This window comes from Berghia stephanieae, chromosome 14, assembly GCF_034508935.2.
Source record: "Berghia stephanieae isolate SIO BIC M18660-M18661 chromosome 14, UCSD_Bste_1.3, whole genome shotgun sequence".
NCBI classification, from domain to species: Eukaryota; Metazoa; Mollusca; class Gastropoda; order Nudibranchia; family Aeolidiidae; genus Berghia; species Berghia stephanieae.
In genome coordinates, this window is record NC_088373.1 from 12382401 (window position 1) to 12392400 (window position 10000).

At 38.4% G+C, this 10000-nt stretch overlaps 1 protein-coding gene across 1 annotated transcript in view; it reads left to right on the top strand.

Annotated features, from left to right (window-relative positions):
* The window catches only part of LOC144959404 (uncharacterized), a gene marked incomplete in the record, with an annotated part of 66370 nt that overhangs the window by 15767 nt on the left and 40603 nt on the right, over nucleotides 1-10000 (top strand).

Consider the following 10000-nt stretch of genomic DNA (forward strand, 5'->3'; position numbering starts at 1 on the left):
GAAAAAAGAAAAAAAAAGAAGATTAGGATTACCTTCTTCTTCTTCTTCCTCTTGGGTCATGTCAAAAACAGTTCATACTAATCTGAGAAGCTATAAAAATGGTCGCAAGTGGAAAAATCATCTTTTGGACAACTTTTTGCAAGCTGTGACTTAAAATTTTTCTCAGATGAAGACGGTTCACAAATGTTACAGGGAATGACATAATCAGTAGGATGGTGAAAAGGTTTGAACTGAGATATTGCCAAGTTTAGTAAGAAGGTCAGTTTGTTTGTTTTTTAAATCAAAAATGAGTTCTTGTCATAAATGATTAAATCAACCCTTTTTGTACATCTTCGGGAAATATCAAAGCTTTATTTCACTTACAGCTAGTCAGGATGAAAAAAATATGAAATTTGAGAAAAGTTGCTGGATACCTTTCCCATACATCTGACCATAACTTCATGAAAAATCCCCCGATTTACTTCAAATAAAGATTTAAATGCTATGGGGAGCATATTCTTTCAGAAAATACAAAACAATGCAAATCCAAAATTTTCACCTTCCGACTGATTATGTCATGCACTGACACAAACCATAAGATATGCTCCCTATATTTAATACTAGATTTGGGCGATGAGGCACATTTTAATTCTTGCTTTAAAGATCAAACTGCACAACAGTCAAGAGACTTTCAACAGGGGGAGATAATTATGTCAAAATCGCTATCCCATTAACACAGCAAATCATTGTATTGACAAGGCGGTAGAATTAGGAATAATTTTACATAACGTGGCCAACCGCTTTGCTATGGTATCATGATATTAAAATGTGAACTAGATCAATAAAATAGAATTCTTTGATCTTATGCAATGCCTAGTTTCCTATTATAAACACTTCAAGCATTGTTTGCTATCAAAAAAAAAGAAGACAATAAAAAAAAAGACAACAACAAATAAACAAAACAAAAAAGAACAAAACCAAAATACAAAAATCAAACACCCCCCCTCCCCCAGAAAAAAAAACCCAACCCCCCCCCCCCCTCCCCGAAAAAAAAAAAAAAAAAAAATGGAAACCTCTCCGCTTGCTCTTGAAAACATTTTTGAATGGCTTCCCCTACCTTCCACGAAAGTATTTTAATTTTTGTTTGTTTGTTAATATGAAGACTTCATTTCATTACCCTCTTGCATTTTTTTTGTGTGTGTGTATGTGTGCGAGAAAACGGATATGGTATGATATGAATATAACCAATTCCAGAATCACTCCAATCAAAGGATTCCATTTCCGGTTAACTCCCATCATTCCCTAACGACTTCCTTCCGGTTTCTAGACACTCCATTGTGCACTGGGCGTGGCGTTCACTGTCTCTTAATATATTGGACATAATAGCACAGTGCAGGTTTTCTTGTAAAGAGATTTTACAGTCTCTTTATAATGATATAATATCCTTGTAGAAAAATTCATCGTGATTGATGTAAGGGACAAGGATTGCTGACAATGCTATGTCATTTTAAAAAATGCATATTAGACACAAGACATTATTTACGATTTGTAACCGTTCAACCTAGTCTTCTGAAGGTCCAGTAGCTCAGTTGAAGGAGGACATAAACGCACACGAAAATTTTCTGGTTTAAATCTGCATTCAAAAGGTTTTTATATCACCACCCCCGCCCCCTCCTCCCTCGCCTTACCTTTATGATCGACAGGCTTTGGATAGCTTGCTTTCAATTCAATATAACCTTGCGATAGAACAACTTCTTATTCAAAGGGAAGTAGTAGGTGATTTTAATATATGTATAAAGCTACCAAAACCGGGATAAAATCCGATTCCATTAAATCTATGGCTCTTGAATAACACTTGAGCTTTTGTACAGCGAAATATCCACTAAATGTGGTCAAGGCGCTTTACAAAGGGTAACTGACCAACAGCAACACGTAACACTTAGAACTAGACATGACGCCTGTTAGGCGATATTACAATTTCTTAGACAGACAACGCTGTAGACGGCCAGGTACTCATTTTACACATAAATACGGTGAGAGAATGTGAGTAAGGAGCCTTTCATAAAAAAATACCACCTTTACTGTGTAGGTACTTCCCTGAGGAGATTTTCAAAAACAAGGTTATTTTATTACTTACTCTACTGAAATTTCTGCTTATCTAATGAAAACGACAGTGATATAATATAGTGAATATAACCAATATCAAAATCACTCCAATCAATGGACTCCATTTCCGGTTGACTCCCATCATTCCATAACGACTTCCTTCTGGTTTCTAGACACTCCATTGTGCACTGGGCGTGGCGTTCACTGTCTCTTAATATATTGGACATAATAGCACAGTGCAGGTTTCCAGATGTAAAGAGATTTTACAGTCTCTTTATAATGATATAATATCCTTGTAGAAAAATCCATCGTGATTGATGTAAGGGACAAGGATTGCTAGAAATGCCATGAAATCATCTAAAAAATTATTTCAGCACAAGGGACTATTGATTGAGGGGCTATGTGGTCTTGTGGAATGACACTCGCTTTCGGATCGGAAGGTCCTGGATTTGATTGAGCCTCGCTCGGCGCATAGTTGAGTCCTTGCAAAAGGCTCTTTACTCACATTCTCTCATCGTACTCGGGTGTAAAATGAGTATATGGCCTTTAACACCTCTGTCAGAAAAGAAAATTATAATATCGCCTAACAGGCATCATATCACGTCCTACATTTTAAGTGTTGGTGTTTGTCAGGGACCCCTTGTAAATCACTTTCAGCACGTATAGTGGCTATTGCGCTATAAATAAGCTCAAGTTATTGATGCTTCTCATTTATGTAAAATACTCAGAACATCCGCCAACAGGATATTTCGTATCAACACACATTGCTATGTGTAACCTCAAACGTTTATAGTCTAAATGATACGATTTCGTGAGAACTAATCATTAAAATGGCTGTCTAAAAACAATAGCAAATAGCTGAGTGACGTCAACTTCGTACATTCTGTTTGGATTTGTAACCGTTTAACCCATTGGTCTGAAGGTTCAGTTACAGTAGTCCAGTTGTAAGAGAAGAAAATTCTCACACGAAAATAATCTGGTTTAAATCCACGTTTAATAAGTTTTTCATCTCACACTCTTTGTTCCCCCCCCCCCCCCCCCCCCCACCAATCCTCCCTCTGCCTGTTCAATCATCAGATTGTACTAGATTGAATACAAAAACCGAACGAACCTTGCGATAGAACAACGTTTTGTTCAAAGAATGGTGGGTGATTTTACTATTATAAAGTTACTGGGGGGCTAAGTGGACGAGTGCTTAAGACATCGCACTGTAACCCGGAAGTACCCCCCCCCCCCGGCCTCCTCCCTCTGCCTGTCTAATTATCAGTGTTTGGATAGATTGTTCTTGATTGAATATAAAAACCGAAAGTACCTTGCGATAGACCAACGTGTTGTTCAAAGGGTGATGGGCAATTTTTCTATTATAAAGTTACTGGGGGGCGAAGTAGCCGGGTGCTTAAGACCCGGAAGGTTCTCGGATTTGAGTCCGCTTCAGGCACATTCGTATATTTCTTCCTTAGGCAAGATCAAGATTATTAATCCCCAATTTACTCTATTTGGACAACATAGTTAATTCTTATTTGATGGATTATCTATATATTCCTTCATGGAAAACCTAGGCGACGTTATCTATTGGTGCTGTGGAGGAAGGCGTTATAATTTCCTAATGAAGTGACTGAAATCATGATAGAATTCGACTCCGTTGAACCCATGGCTCTTAAATGCTACTTTTAAAAATAATTATCTCCTTTTCTGTGTAGGTACTTTCCGGGGGATTTTTTTAAAAAAAAAACGCCATCACATTTCATTACTTACTTTTCTTCGATTTCTGCTTATCTGGTGAAAAACGACAGCGGTATGATATTATAGTGAATATAACCAATATCGGAATCACTCCAATCAAAGGATTCCATTTCCGGTTGACTCCCATCATTCCCTAACGACTTCCTTCCGGTCTCGAGGACATCCCACTGTGCACCGGGCGTGGCATTCAATGTCTCATATTTCATCCCTCTCTCTCCCCCTCTCTCTCTATCACCCTCCCATTCCAGGAATCCTTTTCGGACACAATAGCCCAGTGCAGGTTCCCAGATGTTAAGGGAATTATTATAATCTTATAGAAAATGCCATTATGATCGGTGCAGGGTGCACAGGACCATATTCCTGACAACCAATGTTCGACTATCTTGAACTATTTTTACGCTAGACGGATGTAAATATATATAATAATATAATAATTGATGTTATCTTTAGCGTGTGTGTGTGTGTGTGTGCGTGTGTAAGAGAGAGATATAGGTGAAAGAGAGAGGGAGAGGACACACACACACAAACACACACACACACACAGAGAGAGAGAGAGAGAGAGAGAGAGAGAGAGAGAGAGAGAGAGAGAGAATGAGAGATAGAGGAGGTGTGCCTGTCTGTATGCTTGATTTGTATAGGGCTACTGGGGACTTTGAGTATGATCGTAAAGCGCTACATAAATAAATACTTATTAATTAATTAATAAATTGATCAATTAATTGATTAATTAATTAATTAATTATTTAATTAATCTTTCTTTTTTTTTAAATTTTTGAACTTTGTTATCAATCGTCTCAAAACGGTTGGTATGACCTGATATTTATAATTCATTTATAATCATGAGTTTTTCTGTTCTTCCCTTTATACCATAAAGATGAAGCATCCTGCCGCCTGGCTTACCCCTTTCAAAAATACTATTTAACACAGTACCTAAAATATCTTATTTTATTTTTAAATTTTTTGTTTTTTAAAGATCAACTTGAATTCTTTTAATTCTCTTTACAAATGGTCTCAAGTCAGCAGCAAACACTTAACATATAGAACTAGAACGTGACATGCCGTTTACAAGTACAGGTTCTAGTATAATATTTGTATTTCGATTATAACAAAAAATGAAGTGAGTAGGAAAGTGCCAGAAGACAACAGAGAATAAAATCTTCGCGGCGGAGATGGGGGCTCGAACCCGCGACCTTACTGGTACGACAACTCCGCATGGCCGGGGAGATCGTAACTCTACCGTATGAGGCTATCCACGACCCCCCAAAAACTCGCTTCAAACCGTAGTCTAACTAGAACCTTCTCTCCCCGACTTTTTGAGGTCACGGGTTCAACACACACAAACGATGCGAAGTAAGTTGGCCAGCATTTAAGCTTAATAGCCAATATTCTCAACACAAACATCTGACATAGAAACGATTGAGCCATTGAGTATGGTCCGGTATTTGGGGTCAATTTTTTAATTCAGAAAAGTGAGTGGAGCAAGCACTTATATTTCATTCGACAGCGACAAGGCTGTTAGTTGCTCACTCTACAACAAAGTTTTGTGGGACGCTATGCGGGTAGAGAGCCATTTTCAAATAAAAAGGAACTCATCAGTGGGATTGAAACCAGGGACCGTCTGATACTATACGATTGGATGAAATACTCCCCTATTTTGCCCGCTAGATGAATCGTACCAATGCATAAACTTAACAAGTTTATAGTATATTTGTGATTGGGAGTCTGGGTCACTTAGATCCGACGGAAAGTAGTTATTTTGCGATAGACCATCGTCCCGTTTAAAGGTGACAAGCAATTGCTATTCTCCGTGCAACGCTATAGAAACCGGAATAAATTCCGGCTCCCTGGGCCTTACGGCTCTAAAGGAATTTTTATTTTTGTTTTTACTACGTTCTTTCTGACTCACCAGCTCTTCGTTTTGTATGTTATCTTAATTTTATAATGAAAGCATTGGTAAAAAGTTGAATGGGAACATTTCTTTTCGTTTCGCTTACCCTTATCTGTGACACTCAAACGTGTAGTTTTTTTTTTCTCACGCCGGAACTTTTTACCGTTTTGTTTCTTGACATAATTTCTTATATTATCCTATTTTGTTCCGTTTGAGTGCACCGGACAATCGGAAAACGGCACATCTACACTTTTCTAATGAAAATGAGAAATGTGAAAAATACTTCACTACGTCTTGTAATATATTGGGTATTCGTTTATATGAATTTTATCAAACAAACAAACACCCCCCCCCCCCAAAAAAAAATAATAACAATAAACCAAACAAAAAACAAAACAAAGACAAACCACTATCACAATAATAAACAAAAAACACAACAAACAAAACAAACAGAGCAAATAAAAAGAAGGAAACAAAGAAATAAATAAAAGAACTAACAAACAAAACAACAAAAAGCAAAAAAAAAAAAAGGACCAACAAAAAAGTTTAAAAAAAAAGAACAACAAATCAAACAGAAAAAAACAACAAAAACAAAACACAATTTGTACCCTCTAGATAGATAGATATGTTGCCTTATCTCTGACAAAATTTAATGACGACGATAAAAAGTGGAATTAAAACAAATCCTTTAAGACCATGCTTTTTTTTCTTTCTCAGATACGCCATTCTGCATTAGCAATTTGTTGTGTGTAATCTTCCACCTCTCATACTATAGTATCGCTCAATAATGTTTGTTGACAAGACGATGGCTTATCTTCACGTTAATCTTCACGACAAACAAATAACACATGTTCATAGTACGCACTACTCACTTAAATTTTCTCAGATACGTTTTACTAAACAAATCTGAGAGAGGAACAAAGAACTTGCACAGTTACTTTCCAATTCAATAGTTTTGAAGATTTATCGTAATGATTTTATGATGAAATTAAGAGACGAATTTTGGATAATATGCTATTTCTAGAAACAGGACGAGGCCACGGAGTACGACGAATTTTATAAAGAAAGAGATATTCGACTCCAAAGCACTGTGGTCTCCTGAAATCAGCATCTTATCAAATTGTAGTATGGGAACGATAAAGTAAAAATAAAATATCTTTATTCGAGTTTTGCAACTATCTTTATTGCATCATCTTCTTCCTCCGTTATTCCCTTCTCATACTCCTCCTCCTCCTCCATCTCCTCCTCCTCCTCCTCCATCTCATCTTCCTCTTCCTCCTCCTCCTCCTCCTCCTCCTCCTTCTTCTTCTTCTTCTTCTTCTTCTTTCTTCTTCTTCTTCTTCTTCTTCTTCTTCTTCTTCTTCTTCTTCTTCTTTCTTCTTCTTCTTCTTCTTCTCTTCTTCTTCTTCTTCTTCTTCTTCTTCTTTCTTCTTTCTTCTTCTCTCTTCTTCCTCCTCTCCTCCTCCTCTTCCTCATCATCATCATCATCATCATCATCTCATTTCACCATCATCATCATCATCATCATCATCATCCCCCTCCTCGTTCTCCTCCTCCTCCTCCCTCTATCATCATCATCATCGTCATCATCATATCATTATCATCATCATCCTCATCCACATCAACATCATCATTATCATGCTGCTCAAGCTCCTCATCCTTTTTCTCCTAAGAATGTAATTGTGTTTGTTTTTGTTGAATGAAAAATGAATAAGGAACGCAATAAACCGTCAATGAAACAAAAGCAGTCAGTTGAAAAAAAAAAAAAGAAAAGAAAGAAACAAGCAAAATCAACGCCCCCCCCCCCCCCCCTTTCCTCTCCCTTACAATGTCCCAAGTCATCAACGTGAACTAGTGAAGTCTCAAATTTAATCATTTTCAACAAATTGAGGGCCAATGCCATCTTCATGGGGATGATCTTTATTGGCTTTCCATGTACTCGAGGCCATTGGTCACACCGCAAAGTGTTCTCAAACTGTCCCACATAGTGAAAAGTGTTCACAGTTCGAGAAATATCCAAAGTCACAATAGGCTTCAACGGTCGTGACGTCACTTCACTCGTAATGACGCATAGTCACTTAGTAACTGGTTCCAAACTATCTGAACAATGGCGGACGCCCTAATGAAATACTTCTCCGACGAGCATAAAAGTGTATCCAGAGGAGAACAACATTATAAATCTGGTCTTGTTTTGACTTTTATACATTCTGATCACATGACATTTGGAAAAGTTCTAGCCAGCATGAAGAATAAAAATTACCGATTTTCTTTGTTTAGAACCAAGCTGCTTGTTGCTAGGCGGACGTGACATCAGACTAAGGAATTCTATTGGTCATTTTGCTCAACATGACTCATGGATACGTTTACAACTTTCATAAACACAGCTGCGTTTTGCATTTATAGAGAAATTGAGAAATGTCCAATCGTTGTGCAGCAACAAATCATGTGATGGATGACTATGTTGGACGAAAACATGAATATAGATCGCTCCCATTCAACAATGTTTGAAGTAAGTGGAGCTTTTTTTCTTCCTGTGTCCTGAAGATCAGAAGACAAAGGGCTAAAATCGTTGTTTGTGTCGTTTCTACATATTATACGACTTACCTGCATGCTTAATTTTCTTTCAGTTTGAAATAAAAGTATTCTTACTTAATTACTTTTCCGACACAAGAGAACTCCAACCATCACAGTCTGTTGCCATCTTTGACATCTGTCCCCGCGTCCCACTTCTGAACCTTCATATCGCGATCCAGGTTCCTTTTCATCATCTCCAAAGATCTCCATCTCCTCCTTGCTCCGGTTGAGGTCTATCTGAGGGCAATCCTTGATATAGCGTCATAGTTAATCTCCCTCTCCTCCTTTGCTCCGGTTCAGGTCTATCTGAGGGCAATCCTTGATGTAGCGTCATAGTTAATCTCCCCATCCTCCTTGCTCCATGTGAGGTCTATCTGAGGGCAATCCTTGATGTAGCGTCATAGTTAATCTCCCTCTCCTCCTTGCTCCATGTGAGGTCTATCTGAGGGCAATCCTTGGTGTAGCGTCATAGTTAATCTCCCTCTCCTCCTTGCTTCATGCGAGGTCTACCTGAGGGCAATTCTTGATGTAGCGTTATAGTTAATCTCCCTCTCCTCCTTGCTCCATGCGAGGTCTATCTAAGGGCAATCCTTGATATAGCGTCATAGTTAATCTCCCTCTCCTCCTTGCTCCATGTGAGGTCTATCTGAGGGCAATTCTTGATATAGCGTCATAGTTAATCTCCCTCTCCTCCTTGATCCATGTGAGGTCTATCTGAGGGCAATTCTTGATATAGCGTCATAGTTAATCTCCCTCTCCTCCTTGCTCCATGTGAGGTCTATCTGAGGGCAATTCTTGATATAGCGTCATAGTTAATCTCCCTCTCCTCCTTGCTCCATGTGAGGTCTATCTGAGGACAATTCTTGATATAGCGTCATAGTTAATCTCCCTCTCCTTCTTGCTCCATGTGAGGTCTATCTGAGGGCAATCCTTGATATAGCGTCATGGTTTACATGGAGGACATGTCAATGTCCATCAGAATCATTCACGGAATTAGTGTTCACTGTGTTGGATACAACTAAGGGAGATAATCTGTGACTAACGCATTCTCCTAATAGCCTCATTATATTATACCGATCCAGTGCCCAGCATCGGTACCAGGGCCACATTAATTACTGGGTGAACGCCTGGCCAAATGACGCATCGGTGAAACTGTTCAATAGAATTTCCTATCATTTTCTATGATTCAAGGACTTTGCTGTTCAATAACCACTCATCTTTTTTTTTCTTTCTTTTTTTTTTTGTGAGTGTGTGGCAATTTTGCCCCAAAAATTGTTCAAGCCTGAGAGATAGGGTAATTCAAAGGTTTGAAAGTTATTTTTTTTACACACGGTGGGATCATCTATACTACCCAATTTTTGAAGTCAATATTTTCAGGTCAAATGAGGGAAAAAATGTACTCTATTTTGGTGTTGTGGGAGTCTCGATAGCTGCGTTTGTTGTTGATAGAGCACTCGCGTCACATGCAAAGGGACCGAGATCGAACCCGGTTTCTATTTTTCTGGCCCCCTTAGCCTTTCCACCCAGCAGCGATTTGGGTAGCTGAGTCTATTAGATCTTGCTAAAGACTAGTCTCCGATCCAAAGGGTAGCAAGTAGTTGCTGGTGCCCATTTCACGCTATAGAAACCAGGGTAAACTCAGGCTTCATGGGCCTAATGGCTCTGAGCGACTACTTTATTTTTGTTATAACAATAATAGTACTCTGAAAA